Below are 17,059 nucleotides of genomic sequence, written 5' to 3'. Positions count from 1 at the left end.
TATATATATATATCGTACAAACCACCCTATCGTGAACCAAAAATATATATGTAGATATATGCACCCTGGAGCTGAGAAAGAACAGAGGCAACCAGTAGTCTTCTACGGAACTCAAATGGCTGCCAAGTCACCAAACGCAAAATAATTGTACTGTTGTAAAAGCCTCTGAGACAAACAAATCAGCACTGACACAAACCTGTCGGTTCAGGACAACATAAATGAAATACTGAAATTCGTACCAATATTGGTTTCACTTCGGTCCACCAAAAATGACAAACCAAAATAAGTAAGCTCGCAGTGCTAATTATACGAAAATCAGTATCCGCTCACCAAATAGCCTCAGTACTGCAACGCTGACTCCCTCAAACTGGCTTGTAGGTGAATCGGAAAATGTCTAACAGAGACAAAATAGCATATCAGCTAAATACAGGTCCAAAAGACCTGTAAGAACAATGGTTCACTTCGCGACCTCAACGTTTCAGCTAAATCCAAGATACGACCCTTCGGTTCAGTTTTAGTTCACTTCGCGACCTCAACGAAAGCGCTCACAAATAAATTCAGCTTTTACCTATAATTTTCATTGCTTGGAATCCATTCATTATAGAGGATTAACTGCTATATACTATCAACTAAAACTACTGATTTTCGTATAATTAGCACTGCGAGCTTACTTATTTTGGTTTGTCATTTTTTCAGTATTTCATTTATTTCATTTATGTTGTCCTGAACCGACAGGTTTGTGTCAGTGCTGATTTGTTTGTCTCAGAGGCTTTTACAACAGTACAATTATTTTGCGTTTGGTGACTTGGCAGCCATTTGAGTTCCGTAGAAGACTACTGGTTGCCTCTGTTCTTTCTCAGCTCCAGGGTGCATATATCTACATATATATATATATACATATTTATGCTTTAAAGAAAAAAGAAAAATGGGAAAGAGAGGAAGGTGGTGAAATGAGGAGCAAACAGGGGGAAACGGGAAAGAACAAAGTAAAAGGAAGACAGGAATGTGCAGGAAGGATATAGGAAAGAACCACAGCTATCCATTTATTCAAGAATAAAACATGAACATATATGCACCAATTTTGCTGAATTTGGATTGTCACCTTCAGAGACTGTGGTGACAACACAATCTGTTGTATAGGGAATTCGACCAAATCAAGTGTGTCATGAAGACATGTGTATGAAATGAAGAGCTATGTATGAGACAATTTTTTTTTTTTGTGGGACGGGTGGCCCTTTTTTTTTTTTTTTTTTTTTTTTTTTTTTAGAGAGAGAGAGAGAGGAATATTGGGGAAGGACTGTAGGAATGTTTGAGTGTGGTAATTTGGGCAGGTGAGGAAGCAGTTACAGACAGACAAAACAACAAGACAAGAGACAGGGACAGTGAAGGACACATGAGGTGGGTGAACACCATGGGTGGGTGAGGGCAGGGACATCAAGATCCTATGGATGCCGAGTTTTGTGGCAGTGAGAATCGAGTGCTCACCCCATAGATTGTCATCACATCATCACTGTGACCTCACTGCTCCAATGGCTGCAGTGTCTGATGTCTGCAACTCCTTGTGTTATTTAATACAATGAAGGAGAGCAGTGTCTCCATCTGGTGTAGGCATGCACCAACTGTGTGGTGCACAATCCTACGCACTAACCATGGCAAGTCATTGCGGGTGACAAACTCACCACCTCTGCCACTGCTCTCAGAGGGAACCACTGGCCTATCCTGCAGGGCAGAACTACCTGAGAAGCCAGGTAGTGCAGGGTCAGAAGAGGGGTTGCTACCAGGTCTTGCAGAAAATGCACTACACAACCTGGTAGAGCAGCAGATGCACTGGGCAGCCATGCTGTAGCCAGTGGTGGGGGCAGGAGGATACCATGGGACAGGCCTACCCTGCTGTGCTGTGGGAAACACAAAAAATAAAAAATTTAAAAAGGACAAAAAGAGAGAAAAGGGTCGGGGTGAGAAAAAAAGACCATTAGTAATATCATATGTGAAATACAAAACATTGATACAGGTATTTGACACTATTCTATTACCTTTGCTTTTAACAGTATCAACTCCTAACAAGTACCTTTGTTTACTGTTAAGACTACCCAGCTCCTAACAAATGGACAATATACAACAGATTGCAGTAAGTAATCACTGATGTGTGTATTCGTTGCACATATGTGTGGTCCACTTATACTGATTAGAGTTTACAACAAGCCAGTGATAACACTACTCTACAGCTCTGACATTACATTGCAATATTATAAAAACTTAGCAGTAGTGTATATGTGGGAAGAGTGGATTAATACGGAACTGTTTGTTTTACCCTCGAGAGTAATACCTGCATACTTCCCTATTACAGTTGAGAAATGAATGCTCAATTTGATGCAACTGTATAATTAACTAATAAATGCATCGTAACTTTTAATGCTAAAATAACCGTACTGTTGGGATGCATACATACCACATGCATCTTGCATCTGTGCCAATCTAGCGCATGGGTTTAGACATTCAGTTCCCAGTCTGTGACCTCTGTGGAAAAAACAGAACAGAACAAAATATCATTAAGCATACCAATCTTGAATATATCTAGCTTTTAACTCTGACATGTAGTCTTTGTAAGTGATACTTAGACATCTGTGGGGTGCCCCCAGTCCTAAATTCCTTTATCCAATAGTCAAGAGTATCCCTCTTCCTCATCCTGAGATGTCTATAGAGATTCCTACATTGTTCACCCGGGGGGGGGGGATACCAGTAGCACTGGAAGAGCCTGGGCCAAACTATTCTATGTCTCTGCCTTGTAATTCGAGCCATGATAGTCCCTGTACAACAGCCTGGGCCCATAGTCATTCACTAGGAGTCCAGCAAACACTTTGGACTCCTGGACACCCCATCTTTGAGAACAAAATCTCAAAAACTCTCCAGGAATGCCTGCCATACCTATCACAGATTAAGACCAATGTAGAATGATGTTTTCCAATTAACTGCAGGTATCGTGTTTACTGGGAGTGCATACATTCTGGATTTGCAACATTTGAAAGTGTTGTGCAGCACTTACCATCATGCAAACACATTGTGTGATAGAGTGCACTGCCCAGAAATGTATTTGTGTAATGGCCAATAGTATCAATTGGATGTATCTGGTGTATGTTTTTGGTTATCTGAGTCTCGCCTGCTACCTGGATGGCCCAATCATCTGGTTTGTGCACTGCCACTCTATGTGCAAATGAGATGTGCATAGCCAAAGCTGTTTGTGCTAAGTGTAGCATCTAGCAAACACTGCCCCGCCAAAAAAAAGTATAAAACATGGAGAATTAGTTGAAATACAGAAAATCAATTTTTGACATACACAGTAGAAACTGTTAATACACATGAGATATGACTTCATAGGCATGGATCCCAATTCTCAATGCAATGCACTGTCAGAAAACAGGATGGGGGACTTATTCATCTTTGTCCGCAAACAGCTTTGCAGCAAATACATGACATGATTCCTCGCACAACCAAGTGCAACTGAATGTACACTGATATCATGGCATGACTGTTATTTGTAAATGCATTCTATGTAATATATTTGGATGTGGTGCACTTATTGGTCACACAACCTACTATGATTATTCCTTGCAAATATACAGCTGTGTCCTACTGTTCTGTGTTTCTTGGTCATTCTTCAGTTATCTGATCAGTACTCAGAGACATGCAGTGTATAAGCCAGCCTATATTATTTACCTTCAAATCTGTGAGGATGTTCACTGGGAACACTATCATATGCAGTTGCCATCAAACTAATGGAAGGTTGGATGCCACAGACAAGTATAGACTGCTGTTTTGGAGGTGGGAAGGAAAGATGGGTTCCTGTCATGGAACATGCAAGGGTATAATGTTCTTTCAATGAGGGTGGACCCAGGCTGAGCTACTGTTATGGCACAAACAAGGCTATGTCTCTTTTGTTACTCTCCTTGTTTTGCATCTTGCTGGTTTAATCTTGTGAGGATTTTGAAGCTGGAAACTGCTATGTATCTCATTATTTGCAAACGTCTCTCTGTTATGATTTCCCATTACAAACATATGGTGCTAAATTGAGGGCATGCAGCGATCATCCGTACTTTGGGGAGGTATCAACATGTGAATTTTTGAGGCCTGAGGCCTACTACTTACTAATGAACACATAAAAGTCAAATAACTTTCTGCTTTCACATACAGCATTAATTTGTGTACAAATGTCTCACCTTGAAGTTGCTTACTGTACCAAGTGATGAAATACAAGGACATGTCATAATATTATTATACAATACAGTATATGTTCAGGACATACCTTGTAAATGCAGTTGTTGATACAGTGTTAGTTCAGGACTGACTATAATTCAAGCAGTACACAGCCAATACTAAAGGCTGTGGCTCAGAGTTGAGGCCGGCAGAGGTTGCAGGGTTCCTGTACTGTGTCCCTGTCTGTCCTGTAGTGCTATACAATGTCCATGTTGTGTATATTGTGATAATTTAAATGTGGCCTGAAAACTCTTCTCCATCTTGGTCTAGGCCTATTGGCAGGAGCAGTAGCAGCATTGCCTGCACAGTGTGTAGCACATGCAAATGTTAAGTGGCAGCAACTCTTAATATTTTGTCTGTGCAGACTTTCTGTGTCTCCACTACTTTTGAAATCCACAGGAAAAAACAGCATGGAAGCTAAATGGTTGCTTTATAACTTCTTGAATAGCTCCACCAGACTGGTTGATTAGCATGCAATTCAGCTGCTTATGCTGTAATTAGCATCTCTGAAACACAGCCTAGTCAGATGCATTCCAATAGTAATCTACTCCATTATAAAAAGGTAAACATGTTGCTAGTCAAACTAATGGTGAGAATCATACCTCTCAACCTTTTAACACAAGGAATCTTGACAAAGCCTAAAATAAAAAGGGGGGGGGGGCAAAGGTCCAAAAATAGGGACAAAATTTAAATATTGCTCCTATAAACCTAGAACGTTGATAGAATAACATGAATTGTGTTAGCATGCATCTCCTGAAGGATCCAATTTATGTCATTATTTAGTGAATTCAATCCTCAGTGATTTTCCAGAAAAAACATTAATTTTATAAGGAACAGAACAAAAATAGGAAGCAAAAATCTGGACATTCTGCAAAAATCTGGACAGTTGAGGGGTACCATGAGGATACTTGCTACATGTTCAACAAAACAAAATCTTTCCCAAGCTATCTTTACAGAGTAGTATTGAACTCCAGCAGTTATGCTGTAATTTTTTTTACCTGCATAATGTATATGTTTGAATATATTAATGAATAATGTGAAGCAAAGCCTTTTTCACTGTTATCTATATGCATTAATTAGAAGTGTACTGATGGCATGACCTTGTTTGTCAAGCCATTTCAGAGGTACAAATGACTGGCAATACATGAAAATAGTCAGCTGTGTGATATATATGTACAAATATTTCAGGGACTGGGTCTTTGAATGCATGTTTAGCATTTCAAATGTGTTTTATTAGCAAATGGTCCATGTGCCTGTTCTTTAGTGGGCGGGGGGGGGGTCAAAGAGACATTGCTGTTATGTCACAAATTAGAATGGACTGTTCTTTTCGGGGACCACAGGTAAGTTACTGCTATGGCACAGTTACTTTGTAGTTATGTGATAGTTATGTGTATTATCATTCTGTTGTCTTTTAGGACTGAAAATGTCACTGAGGTGCAGAACCCCATTCAGTGAGGCAGAGAATACTGCTGTTGCTCAATACCAGAGGGTAACCAGGGGTGGGCCTGCTGCAGAACCACCTCTCACCGCCAGTGAGGAATTCTATGTGAATCTTCTACAGCAGAGCAACTCATAGCAGAATGGCCCATGTTATGTGATTGATGTGGGTGCCCCTCCTTCTCAGTCCCAGGAAGAGCATCTAGGTGGTCTTTATTATATGACTAGCTGAATACTGCTGTCTAGTAAAATAATTGAATTAAAAGTTACTTCTGTGTCACATGTCTTTTTTGTGGGGCATTGAAGATTGGTACAATGATAAGCCCAGTTTGGAGTTGTCTGCCATGTTCTTGTTGAAGTAACATGTCATGCAGATTGGGAGGAGTACATGTAGTACCACCATCATAGTGTTAAATGTGATGTTGTTGGACTTACCTCTTGCTTAACTTATTTCAGGACCATCAGGAATCCAGCAATGTATGCCTCCTGCACATGATAAGCCAAATCATGTTATTTCAGTACTGCAGATCAGTTTCTAGAAATATAATGTGTCATTTTAAGCCTGTTGTGTGTATTGCTATGCTATCTGTCACAGGCCAGCACTGTTAGTCATTTAGCATATATTGCACCACAGTAGTACAGGTATTAATGTTTGCCTGTGTTTCTCCCTTTTTATCACAGGTGATCATGACAGTAGAAGTGCGAGCCCTGTGTCACCTGATGTCAGTGTCTCATCAGACAGTGATGATGATGGCGGTGAAACTGAGGCACAGTCAGGGGGTGCAGAGGTTGAATCTGACACAGAGGTTGACATCCAGCCACTCCTTTCCTTTTCCCCAGACACGACCTGTAGGTCTACACCTACCCAGTCCACTGAGTCCACACATATAGGACAGGTGGGGGATGATAACATTGAGCAGGGAAGTGTGGCTACTGTGGCTTCAGTGCCTGTTGAGTCTGTCAGCCAAAGTGTTGGTGAGGTGCCACACAGGAGGGTTGATAGGGGTGCTCAGAGGGGCCCTGCTGTCCCTCCTCCACCTGGTGCAGGTGTCTTTTCCCATGTCACACAATGTATGTTTAGGACCATCATGGAGGCACAGACACATTGAGAAAGGTGCTCCAGGCAAATGCTCTGGGTTGTGGAAGTGGCACAATCTGACATGCATGACTGTTTCCACCATGTTACCAATTCCTTGGATCAGATAAATGTCACGTTGGAACAAGGGGTGTCTGTGATGCACCAAGGGGTGTCTGTCATGGAACAAGCAGTGTCTGTGATGGAACATCTTCTGGGAGGGGAACGGCATACTCATGGGCATAGGTCAGCCCCAACATTTGCTGATAGCCAACGTGGCTATTCCCAATCACACTCCCATAGTAGCAGTACTTCTGCTGGTTCATCAGTGAGTGTGCTGTCCACACTCATATGTGGCTGGCCATGGGGTTGCGGTCCTGGGCATTCCCATGAAGGAAGCATGTCCAGCAGACATAATTCATGCTCAGGTAGGAACACTCCATCTGACCTTGGGAGTGGAGGTGCCAGTGCAACTCCTGGCAGAGCCTGGGCTTGTGGTCGGGGGGAACAATGATGAACTGCCACCTCTACCATACATGGCTCACAACTGTTCAACATACTACAATGCAGAGCTAGCACAGAGCTTAGCTGTGTTCATGCAAACTCTCACTCACCACTTTCACATGAGGACTCCTACAGACGCACACACACACACACACACACACACACACACACACACACACACACACACACACTGCCTGTCTGCTTCCCTTTTTCCCTCACACACACTCACTGACCTCTTGTGTCAGCCTAGGCCTCCTGCCCCCCCCCCCCCAGCACCCTGTGCAAGTGATTATAACTGTGCCATATCCCTGTTTTATCTCTTTTGGATTCAGGGATACAAAAGCTTTGTGTCTGATACACAGGGTACACAGATACATTAGTGCCTAGCATATCTGCATTTGTGTTGTTGAACTGATAATTGTTCCTGTAAGTTATATTTGCCTTGTCAAATGATACAGTGGATAGCATCATCATGACAGTATTTTCTAGTGCATTCTCTTGTAAGGGTTGTGAAGTCAGGAGCTGCAATGTGTATCATTACTTTTTAACCTTTCTTTTTAATGTTTTCCAGTACATATGTATGGTGCACATCATAAGAGATGCCATCACATTCAGATCTCAGGATTGCATGATAGCATTGTAGTCAAACTCAGAAGAACAGTAATGCAGTATAATGCTCTCTTTTGCATGAACCCCACCAGACACATCCAGCAGCCGGACAGACCACAAGGCTTTCTCATCAAGAAAACACAGGGCCTACTAACCATGACATGATGTATGTGGGTAGATTAATAGACTTGTCACTGTCATCTGTCTGGTATCACATTAAATTGTAGCTGCTATTCTAAGCATATTACTTTTGGTTTAAGCAGTTGGGCTTCAGGCCAGTTGTCTTATATTAAGAAGGTTTGTAGTCTACACTCTTGTGGGAGGAGATGGTAGCCTCTCCCCTTGTGAGCTGGGAATTGTTGGTTGAATGCTTATTGTGGCTATTGCTCTAAGTGTCTTTGTTATGGTTTAAGCACTTGGCCTCCAAACCAGTTATTTTATATTAGGAAGGTTTGTGGTGTAGAATCTTGTAGCACGGGAGTATAGTCTACACCCTTATGTGCTGAGAAATGCTGGTTGAAGGCTTATTGTGCATGTTACTGTGAAATTGTCTTAGTTCTGGTTTAAGCACTTGGGCTCCCGACCACTTATTTCACATCAGGAATATTTATTGTCTACAGTGTTGTTTGAGTACTCTACTGAAGTGCTGCTTTATTTAAATTGTTTGTTCTTCTGTTGTGATTGCGATTTTCTGCACTTTGGATTCCTAGTACTTTGGCATTTTATAGCATAGGCTCGATTTGGGCTTGCTGAATCTAGTCTGTTTGGTATTGTTGGAGCACTAAAACCAGCTTTCTTACATTAAGAAGGGCACCCTGCACCCCTGTGGCGGAACTGTGCAGAAAAGAAACCATCTGAGTTGAGGATTGCTGGAATAAGGCTCACTCTTGGCCTTTCCCTTTGTTATTTTTTTAAAATAGTTTAACTTCCCTTGTAGTCTAGCATTGTTCTGGGAGGTTTGCACTCAGTTTACCATAGCTGCTCAGAGCTTCCACTGTTGCCCTGCAAGCAACCCAGTTCTGCATTGTTAAAAATTGACACTTTTTTTATCCCTAGCCCACCACAGAATAGACACATTTTTGTTAGTCTTACACTACAACCTGGTCCATCTAGCCCACTCCCCACTAGTTGCTACAATATATACTTTCTATAATTAAGCCAGTTTCCCAACATTTCTCCAGGCAGCCTGATTTACATGAGCACCCTGAGGCAATAGAGCAATTGCCTCATGTATACTGATAACAAGTTAGTGCTAAAGCAAACCAATACCACTTGTGAGAGCTGTATCTTTACAATGGATCTGGAAGCAATTATCTCACATAACAGCAAACCAGATATCAAACATGTTCTCAGCACACACGTCACCTCTTGTACAACAAGCTCACAACACATAGACCCAAATACTCAGAGGTGCTTGCTAAAAACCTAACTGAAGATCAGAGACCTCCCAAGCGCAAACCTTCTACACAGAGTGTAGACCCAACAGAATCCACTGCACATAATAATACACACACCAGTGTCTCAGCCAATAAGCGCTTCAGTCAAAACACCTCAAAAGCAAATGACTTGCTCATAAGTGACTCCATAGTGAGACACACAGATGTTCCCCTCACCAGGCTGAACAAGGAGAAGGTCAGATTCAGCTGCCTGTCAGGTGCCAGGGGCTGTTAGATCATGCATGCACTGATGTCTCTGAATAACAAGCACCATTATGACTTTGTCATAGTCCATGTTGCAGTGCATGACTGGAGACATGCCTCACTGTACTATAGGAAGGTGCTTGCCTCCCCCATAATGGCTTTTTTAGGCAATGTCAGAAGAACTAAAGTCCCAGTGTAAAAGAACCCACTAGAGACAAACTGAAGGTTATGCTGTTAATGCATAGAGTATAAGTCAGAAACTGCACTCACTGGAAGAACTCTTTACCTTAAATGATACCCATGTCTATGCAGTCACACAGACATGGTTCAAGGCCACAGACAGCCCCCTGGTCATGCAAGGGTACAATGGCTTCCATATGTTCAGACATTGAAACAAGCATGAAAGAACCAAAGACAAAGGTGTATACATCTTCATTAAAGACAAATACACAGCAAGACTGGTCAAATAGTATGACTCTGTAGCGCTACTCCAAGTGCAACTAACTGTATGTAAACCCCCCTTCCACATCATTGTTATCGACAGGTCCCCTACCATGAACCAAAAGTACTACTCTGCCTACTTGGACCTACTTGAGTCACTCACTATACAGCCAGACACCTTGATCATGCGTGACTTTAAGTATCCTTCCATCAATTTGGAGTCATATATGTGCACAAACATGTTCATTGTAAGGTTTCTGGACTTTGGTAATATACATGCTGTGTAACAGATAGTCTGCACCCCCATAAAGGGCTTGAATTCCCTAGATATAGTACTTATCATCGTAGTGATTCTCTGCACTGATCCCTGTGTGTTGTCCTGCCTGGTCAGGTTGGATCACAATTCCATCTCATTCACATTCACAATCATACCTGACACTTCCTTAAGAGCAGAAAGGATGAAAAATTTATCCAAAGCAAACTATAGCCTCCTAACTGATGCCATAGTTACAACGCCCCTGCTACCACTGTCAACAATGACTGCTATATGGAGATGTAGACAAATGGCCTGTATGAACACCTATACAAATGTATAGAGTCAGCTGAATGTGAACAGTTCAAAACAAGATCCTCACAGAAAACAAGCCACCCTGGTGGGCATCAAGCATAAATAGGTTATACAATTCCAAAATTGAAGAAAAACAAACTGCCAAAAAACAAACCAAAAGGTTCCGAACCAGCAGGTGTAAAACTCCAAAGGTTTATTAAGAAATATGAAAGTAAAGTGCTTTTCGTCTCCCTTAGTAGAAAGACTTCTTCAGACAAAGTAGGAAGACTTCTTCAGACAAAGTAAAAAATTCATCTAACACAATTTAAAACCAAAAAGGCACCAAAAAAAAGGGGTGTATTACAAAATTACAAATAGCTGCCTTAATTGGACTCACTGACATACCTTCACATTTAAAGTTGTATTACATTAAAAGCATGAAATAAATGTCTACTTTGTACAGACGAAGTGCCAAGTATAAAAAAGTTTTCAAAAAAAGAAACACAAACTTGATAAAAGTAACAAAGGATGTCTTAGTGAAGATTCATGAACACATTCAAGTGTAAATACGGTTTGTTTCCCTTAAAATACATTTTAGCAACAACTTTTTGTAGGGTAAACAAAACTCATGCAGAATCTTGTGGTTAAGAAGAAAATAAAATAAAGTAATGCTTGCAACTAAGTATATACAAATATAGTATCCATTGCTTAAAAAAGAAAGTAGTAAAGAGTACACATCTCTAATACATGAAGAGTCAAGAATAAATAAATAAATATACAGTGCAACTCAACTAGGAGTCTACAATAAGCGGAATTTCAAAGGCGTTTCTAATAAAAGGAGTGTTATTTCTAATGTTAAATAATCGAATATATATGTGTGTTTCCATGTTAAATATCTAACACAGAAATTACTTGTCATTTCAATGCCAACAGAATGCAACAACAGTATATGAAAAAGAATTTTATATGAAAAATAATTTTTTAAAATGTTCCTTAAGCAATGGGTAAAGCACCAAGCTGCAATGAGAACACTTTTTAACCTTTAGTATACACAGTTGTATCAGCCAAAACAAGTCTAAATGCAGCTTTCAGTAAAAAAATACGGCAAGGCATTGCTTAAAAGACACGTCTAAACCAAATCAAATAAACTGCCGGATTCACATTACGGCACTTCATTCAAAAGCCATGCAGATACTGAGCATGCGAAAAAAGGCAGATAGCCAAACAAACAAAAAATCAGTTCACAACTGTGCCCATGAATACGGCACATTGTTCTGCAAATGAGTTGGTACTGTGTGCAAAAAAGTAACAAGTAAATAAAGTAGAAAAAGACAAAAGAAAGAAAGAGATGCAACACCTAAGTAAATCCACAGCTGTTGGTGTTCAATGACATTGACAATCGGTAAACATAGCGCTTCAAAATACTGTGGGTCTAAACATTAAAAGCTCGTTGTTGCTTACACAAAAAGATGTGTGTGTCTAGAAGTAAGCAAAAATCAAGTCAGACCACAATGCAGAACCTGACAAAAATAAAACATACAAATCCTGAACTAAACTATACAAAGTAAAGATAAGATAAGGTAAGGATCAAAGTACAGCGAAACGCTGCAGAAGTCAGAAAACCAATGTTTCTAAAGTTTAAAAATTTGTGAATTAAAGTTTAAAAGCCAGACTTAAGGTTCAACATAAGAACCAATTGCCCAAAATTCTTACAGGTAGAAAAGAATAATAATAAAAATGACTAAGGAATGACTAAAAAGTGTCGGGTGTCACTTATACAGCCCTAACAGGTTTTCTAGAAGGCTAGTTCCTGTAGGGTGAAAAAATGTAGTGTGGGGTAACAGCTCAATACTGCTGCTGCATGGGTTCTTCAACTTTAAGAACTGCACTCAGGGCAAGTAAAAGTCGCTAAGGTCACAGCAAATAAATGCTCAAAGAATCTTTAATGTAAAGTATATATGAAATATATATAATGAATGTGAAAATGAGGAAATGAGAAACTAAGAATGGGAAAAACAGTGAAAGCGAAGACAATACATGTGGAGACCGTGTATGTGCTAAACAAAAAAATGGGACAAAACAGGAAACCAAAAAATGGGAGAACACGGGGAATAATTAGGTTCCAACATCTTGTAATAATAAAAAATTATAATAATGAAAATAATAGTGAAAATAAGAATTAAAGTAAAAATAAAGAAGTCTTATCTTAGAAGGTTTCTTAACTTTAAAACACAAGTCAAAGAAGTAACTTCGTTCAACCCTGGTGGCATGTAAGAATTCATTTTAAGTTGCCAAATAAGTTCCTTTTTCTCTAATAGCAATTGTTGGGGTCCTCCTCTTTCATCTATAAGTACTTGGTCTATAACTTTAAAAGGAAAGTGTGAGAAGGGTTGTTATTACAATGTCTTGCAAGGGCATTAGTATTGCTCTTCTTCCTAATGTGGTACGTATGTTCGTAAATTCTCTCTTTGAGTTTTCTGTCAGTCTTCCCTATATAAAAGGCAGGGCATGACTGGCACACAGCTAAGTACACTACTGATTTTGAGTTACAATTTTAAAGACCCTTTGCTTTAAACAGATGTTGCTTCACTATACATGTGGACCCTGTAGATATAAATTTACAATAGTTACAGGTCTCACATTTGTATGTGCCTTCAATTCTAAAATGCTTTATTGAAGATCTTTCCATAATGTTTTTGAGGTTTCTGCCCTTTCTGAAAATGATAACAGGTTTGTCCCCTATTTTCTCTGTGAGTTCTTTTTCAAAGGATAACAACTGCCAATTCTTTCTAAGTACATTGCTAATATATTTAGCTTCTAATGAAAAAGAAATAATGAAACTTTTTTTTATTGTACTTCTCTTGGGGAAAAATGGTTTGACCCATGCTAGGAGAGTGGACACCAAGAATCTGTAATGTAACTTTGTCTGACTCTACCAGGTTTACATTGACTTGTTTCAAAGTCAGAATGGGATTAAAAGAACCCAAACCCCTTTTCCTACAAACATCTCCTATTGTGTCATCAACCAGTGATTCGGGGTACCCATGACTCATAAACATGCATTTCAACAAGGTACATTCCTCGTTGAAAGCGAAGTCCTCAGTAGTCATTCTTGCCACTCTAACTAGTTGGCCCTTTAAAACAGATTTTTTTCTGGTGTAGTGGGTGGCAACTAGAAAAGTGTAACATAGTGTTAGAGTGCATGGGTTTCCTGTAAGTTTTAACAACATAACACCTATGAATGTCATCTCTCTTCAATTCAACATCTAAATAGTTAATGGTGTCTTCACCAAAAGTAAATGTGAATTTCAAAAATGGAGTGCTGTTATTTAAAACTTCAACAAAGTTACTTTCATCCCCTACGTGTCGTCCAAAAACCTGTTATATAGTTTGACTTTCTGAAAATTGTTGTCTTTAAATACATAGTCATGTTCCCACTGGGCCAGTACTAAATTGGCGTAGCTGGCTCCGCAAGGGGAACCCATAGCTACTCCAATTATTTGTTTATGTATGCCCTCATTAAATCCAACATAGTTATTGTTCAGGATCACGTCTAATAGTTCTTGAATTAGACAGATCTCATCACTCTCCGCTCCATGTGCTATTAGGTTCCTGGTGACATAGTCAATCCCTATGTCATGGGGTATGGAGAAGTAAAGGTCGACTACATCTATTGTAAGAAAATGTATGTTGTCACAGTATTCAAATTTGTGTACATTTTTTTAAAAAGCCCAGGAGTCCTTAACTATTTGTAACTCTTGGGACACATACTTCTTTAATAACTCATCAACAAACTTGGCACAAGCATAGGTAATAGAAAACCTAGTATTGACTAAAGCCCTCATAAGGGGGATTTGAAGGGTTTTTATGAATCTTAGGTAAACCAAATAAGTTAGGTGTTTTTGGGTTAGAAACCACTATATAGTTGTAAATATCAATGCTCATCAAACCTTCAATCAATAAGTCCCTAAAGAAGGAAACATTTTTTTATATGCAGTGTTCATTTCGTTGATACTTGATCTAACATAGGTGTTACTGTATAAAATGTCCAACATTTTCCTATCATATTCCTCTTTGTCCATGATCACCAAACCACCTGCTTTGTCTGGTTTCAAAACTCTGACCAGTAAAGTTCTGACTAGGTTCAAGGCTTCTACTTCATTGTCTGAAACATTCCTAATGGTATTCCTCTTTCTAGTCCTGCAGAGAGCCCTGAAGTGAGCCTCACACATGTGTTCAAACAAAGATAAAGGGGGGCAAATTGGTGGATTGTAAGTACTAGATACCCTCAAAGGGTCTTCTACAAAAAGCTTGTCTCCAAAAATCAAGGACAGGTTAAGTTTTCAGATGTATAACTTCAAGTCAATCAAAGTCGCTGGTAGGTCAAAGTGCTCATCAGGTACAAAGGTCAGTCCTTTGCTAAAAAGGCTACAAAGTTCGTGTCTAATATTAAAATTAGAGTAATTGTACACTTTGAAGTCTCCAGTATTGTTCGATAAAATGACAGGTGCTGAAGTTATCTGTTGTAATTGATGTTCTCTTTCCTGCCCCTCATATTGTATCTCCGTTGGTGGTTCTGGCCCCTGTTGGAAAAAGAATCATTACTGTCATTAGTGTTAAAGTGGTTGTTGTTAGTCAAATTGTTGGCTGGGCGCAAGTCAGGGTCACCATTTCTCCAATCTCCCTCAAATGCATCTAATTCTCCGACACCTGTTCCTACTCGCATTGCAGGCTCAGGATCTTTACTACCATAAGGACGCACAAAGTTATTGCACTGAGTTTGTTGACCAAAAATGCCTTTACCCTGAAAGGGAGGTGGTTTAGGGTAGGCAGATCCATTTTTGTAGTCATTAATATCCCTTCTTAGTTTCTTTAATTTTGCCTCAGAGTTCTTAACTAATTGTTGGTCAATTGATCAAAACACTCTCTTGTAATCATAATGGTACCTCATAAAGTCTGGATGTGTCCTTATGTCATTATTCAACCCAGTGACCTCATTTGTCAATTTTTCTATGGATATGGCATAATGCTTACACATCATGTCCATAAGTTCAGTACAATGTCTGTCAAATAGAGAAAGTAGTTCATTGTAAAATTCTGTTCCAGCTTCCAAACCCGATGGATACTGCCAGGATCGTAAACCTTTCGGTACTACTCCCTGTTTCTTACATTCTGTAAAGTAACTCACTTCCAGTTGTAGTTTTTTAAGTTTCAACATTTTCTTGTCAACTTCCTTTAATTTAAAAGGTAAGGACTCACCACCTCCAGCTGAGCCTCTAACAACCCTTTCATTGTGGTTGGAACCAAAAACTGATTGTAACTTTAACCATTTGATCACGTTAGGAAGCCCTCCGAGGAGGCTTCATTTGTAGAATTAAAAAGAGTGGAAACTTCACCACTAGTTTCATTCTGTCGTGGGTGTTGTAGTACACTAGTGTGGTTCGCTCCTTCATTAGTAGTTCCGTTTCCAGAACCATTAAAAGTAGTCAAACACCCTTGCGATTGAGTGCTAAGAGCAGGGTTAGCCGTGATTTAGTCATTTTTATTATTATTCTTTTCTACCTGTAAGAATTTTGGGTGATTGGTTCTTATGTTGAACCTTAAGTCTGGCTTTTAAACTTTAATTCACAAATTTCTAAACTTTAGAAACATTGGTTTTCTGACTTCTGCAGCGTTTCGCTGTACTTTGATCCTTACCTTATCTTATCTTTACTTTGTATAGTTTCGTTCAGGATTTGTATGTTTTATTTTTGTCAGGTTCTGCATTGTGGTCTGACTTGATTTTTGCTTACTTCTAGACACACACATCTTTTTGTGTAAGCAACAACGAGCTTTTAATGTTTAGACCCACGGTATTTTGAAGCGCTATGTTTACCTATTGTCAATGTCATTGAACACCAACAGCTGTGGATTTACTTAGGTGTTGCATCTCTTTCTTTCTTTTGTCTTTTGCTAGTTTATTTACTTGTTACTTTTTTGCACACAGTACCAAATCATTTGCAGAACAATGTGCCGTATTCATGGGCACGGTTGTGAACTGATTTTTTGTTTGTTTGGCTATCCGCCTTTTTTCGCATACTCAGTATCTGCATGGCTTTTGAATGAAGTACCGTAATGTGAATCCAGTGGTTTGTTTGTTTTGGTTTAGACGTGTCTTTTAAGCAATGCCTTGCCATATTTTCTACTGAAACAGCTGCATTTAGACTTGTTTTGGCTGTTACAACTGTGTATACTAAAGGTTAGAAAGTGTTCTCATTGCAACTTGGTGCTTTACCCATTGCTTAAGGAACATTTTAACAAATTCTTTTTCATATAAAACTATTTTTCATATACTGTTGTTGCATTCTGTTGGCAATGAAATGACAAGTAATTTCTGTGTTAGATATTTAAAACAGAAACACACATATATATTTGGTTATTTAACATTAGAAATACCACTCCTTTTATTAGAAACACCTTTGAAATTCCACTTATTGCAGACTCCTAGTTGAGTTGCACTGTTTATTTATTTATTTATTCTTGACTCTTCATCATGTATTAGAGATGTGTACTCTT

This window comes from Protopterus annectens, chromosome 6.part0 (genome assembly GCF_019279795.1).
Source record: "Protopterus annectens isolate FY-2018-M chromosome 6.part0, PAN1.0, whole genome shotgun sequence".
Lineage (NCBI taxonomy): Eukaryota > Metazoa > Chordata > Ceratodontiformes > Protopteridae > Protopterus > Protopterus annectens.
The sequence above is the reverse complement of the archived record's forward strand: the minus strand, read 5'-3'. Positions refer to the sequence as shown.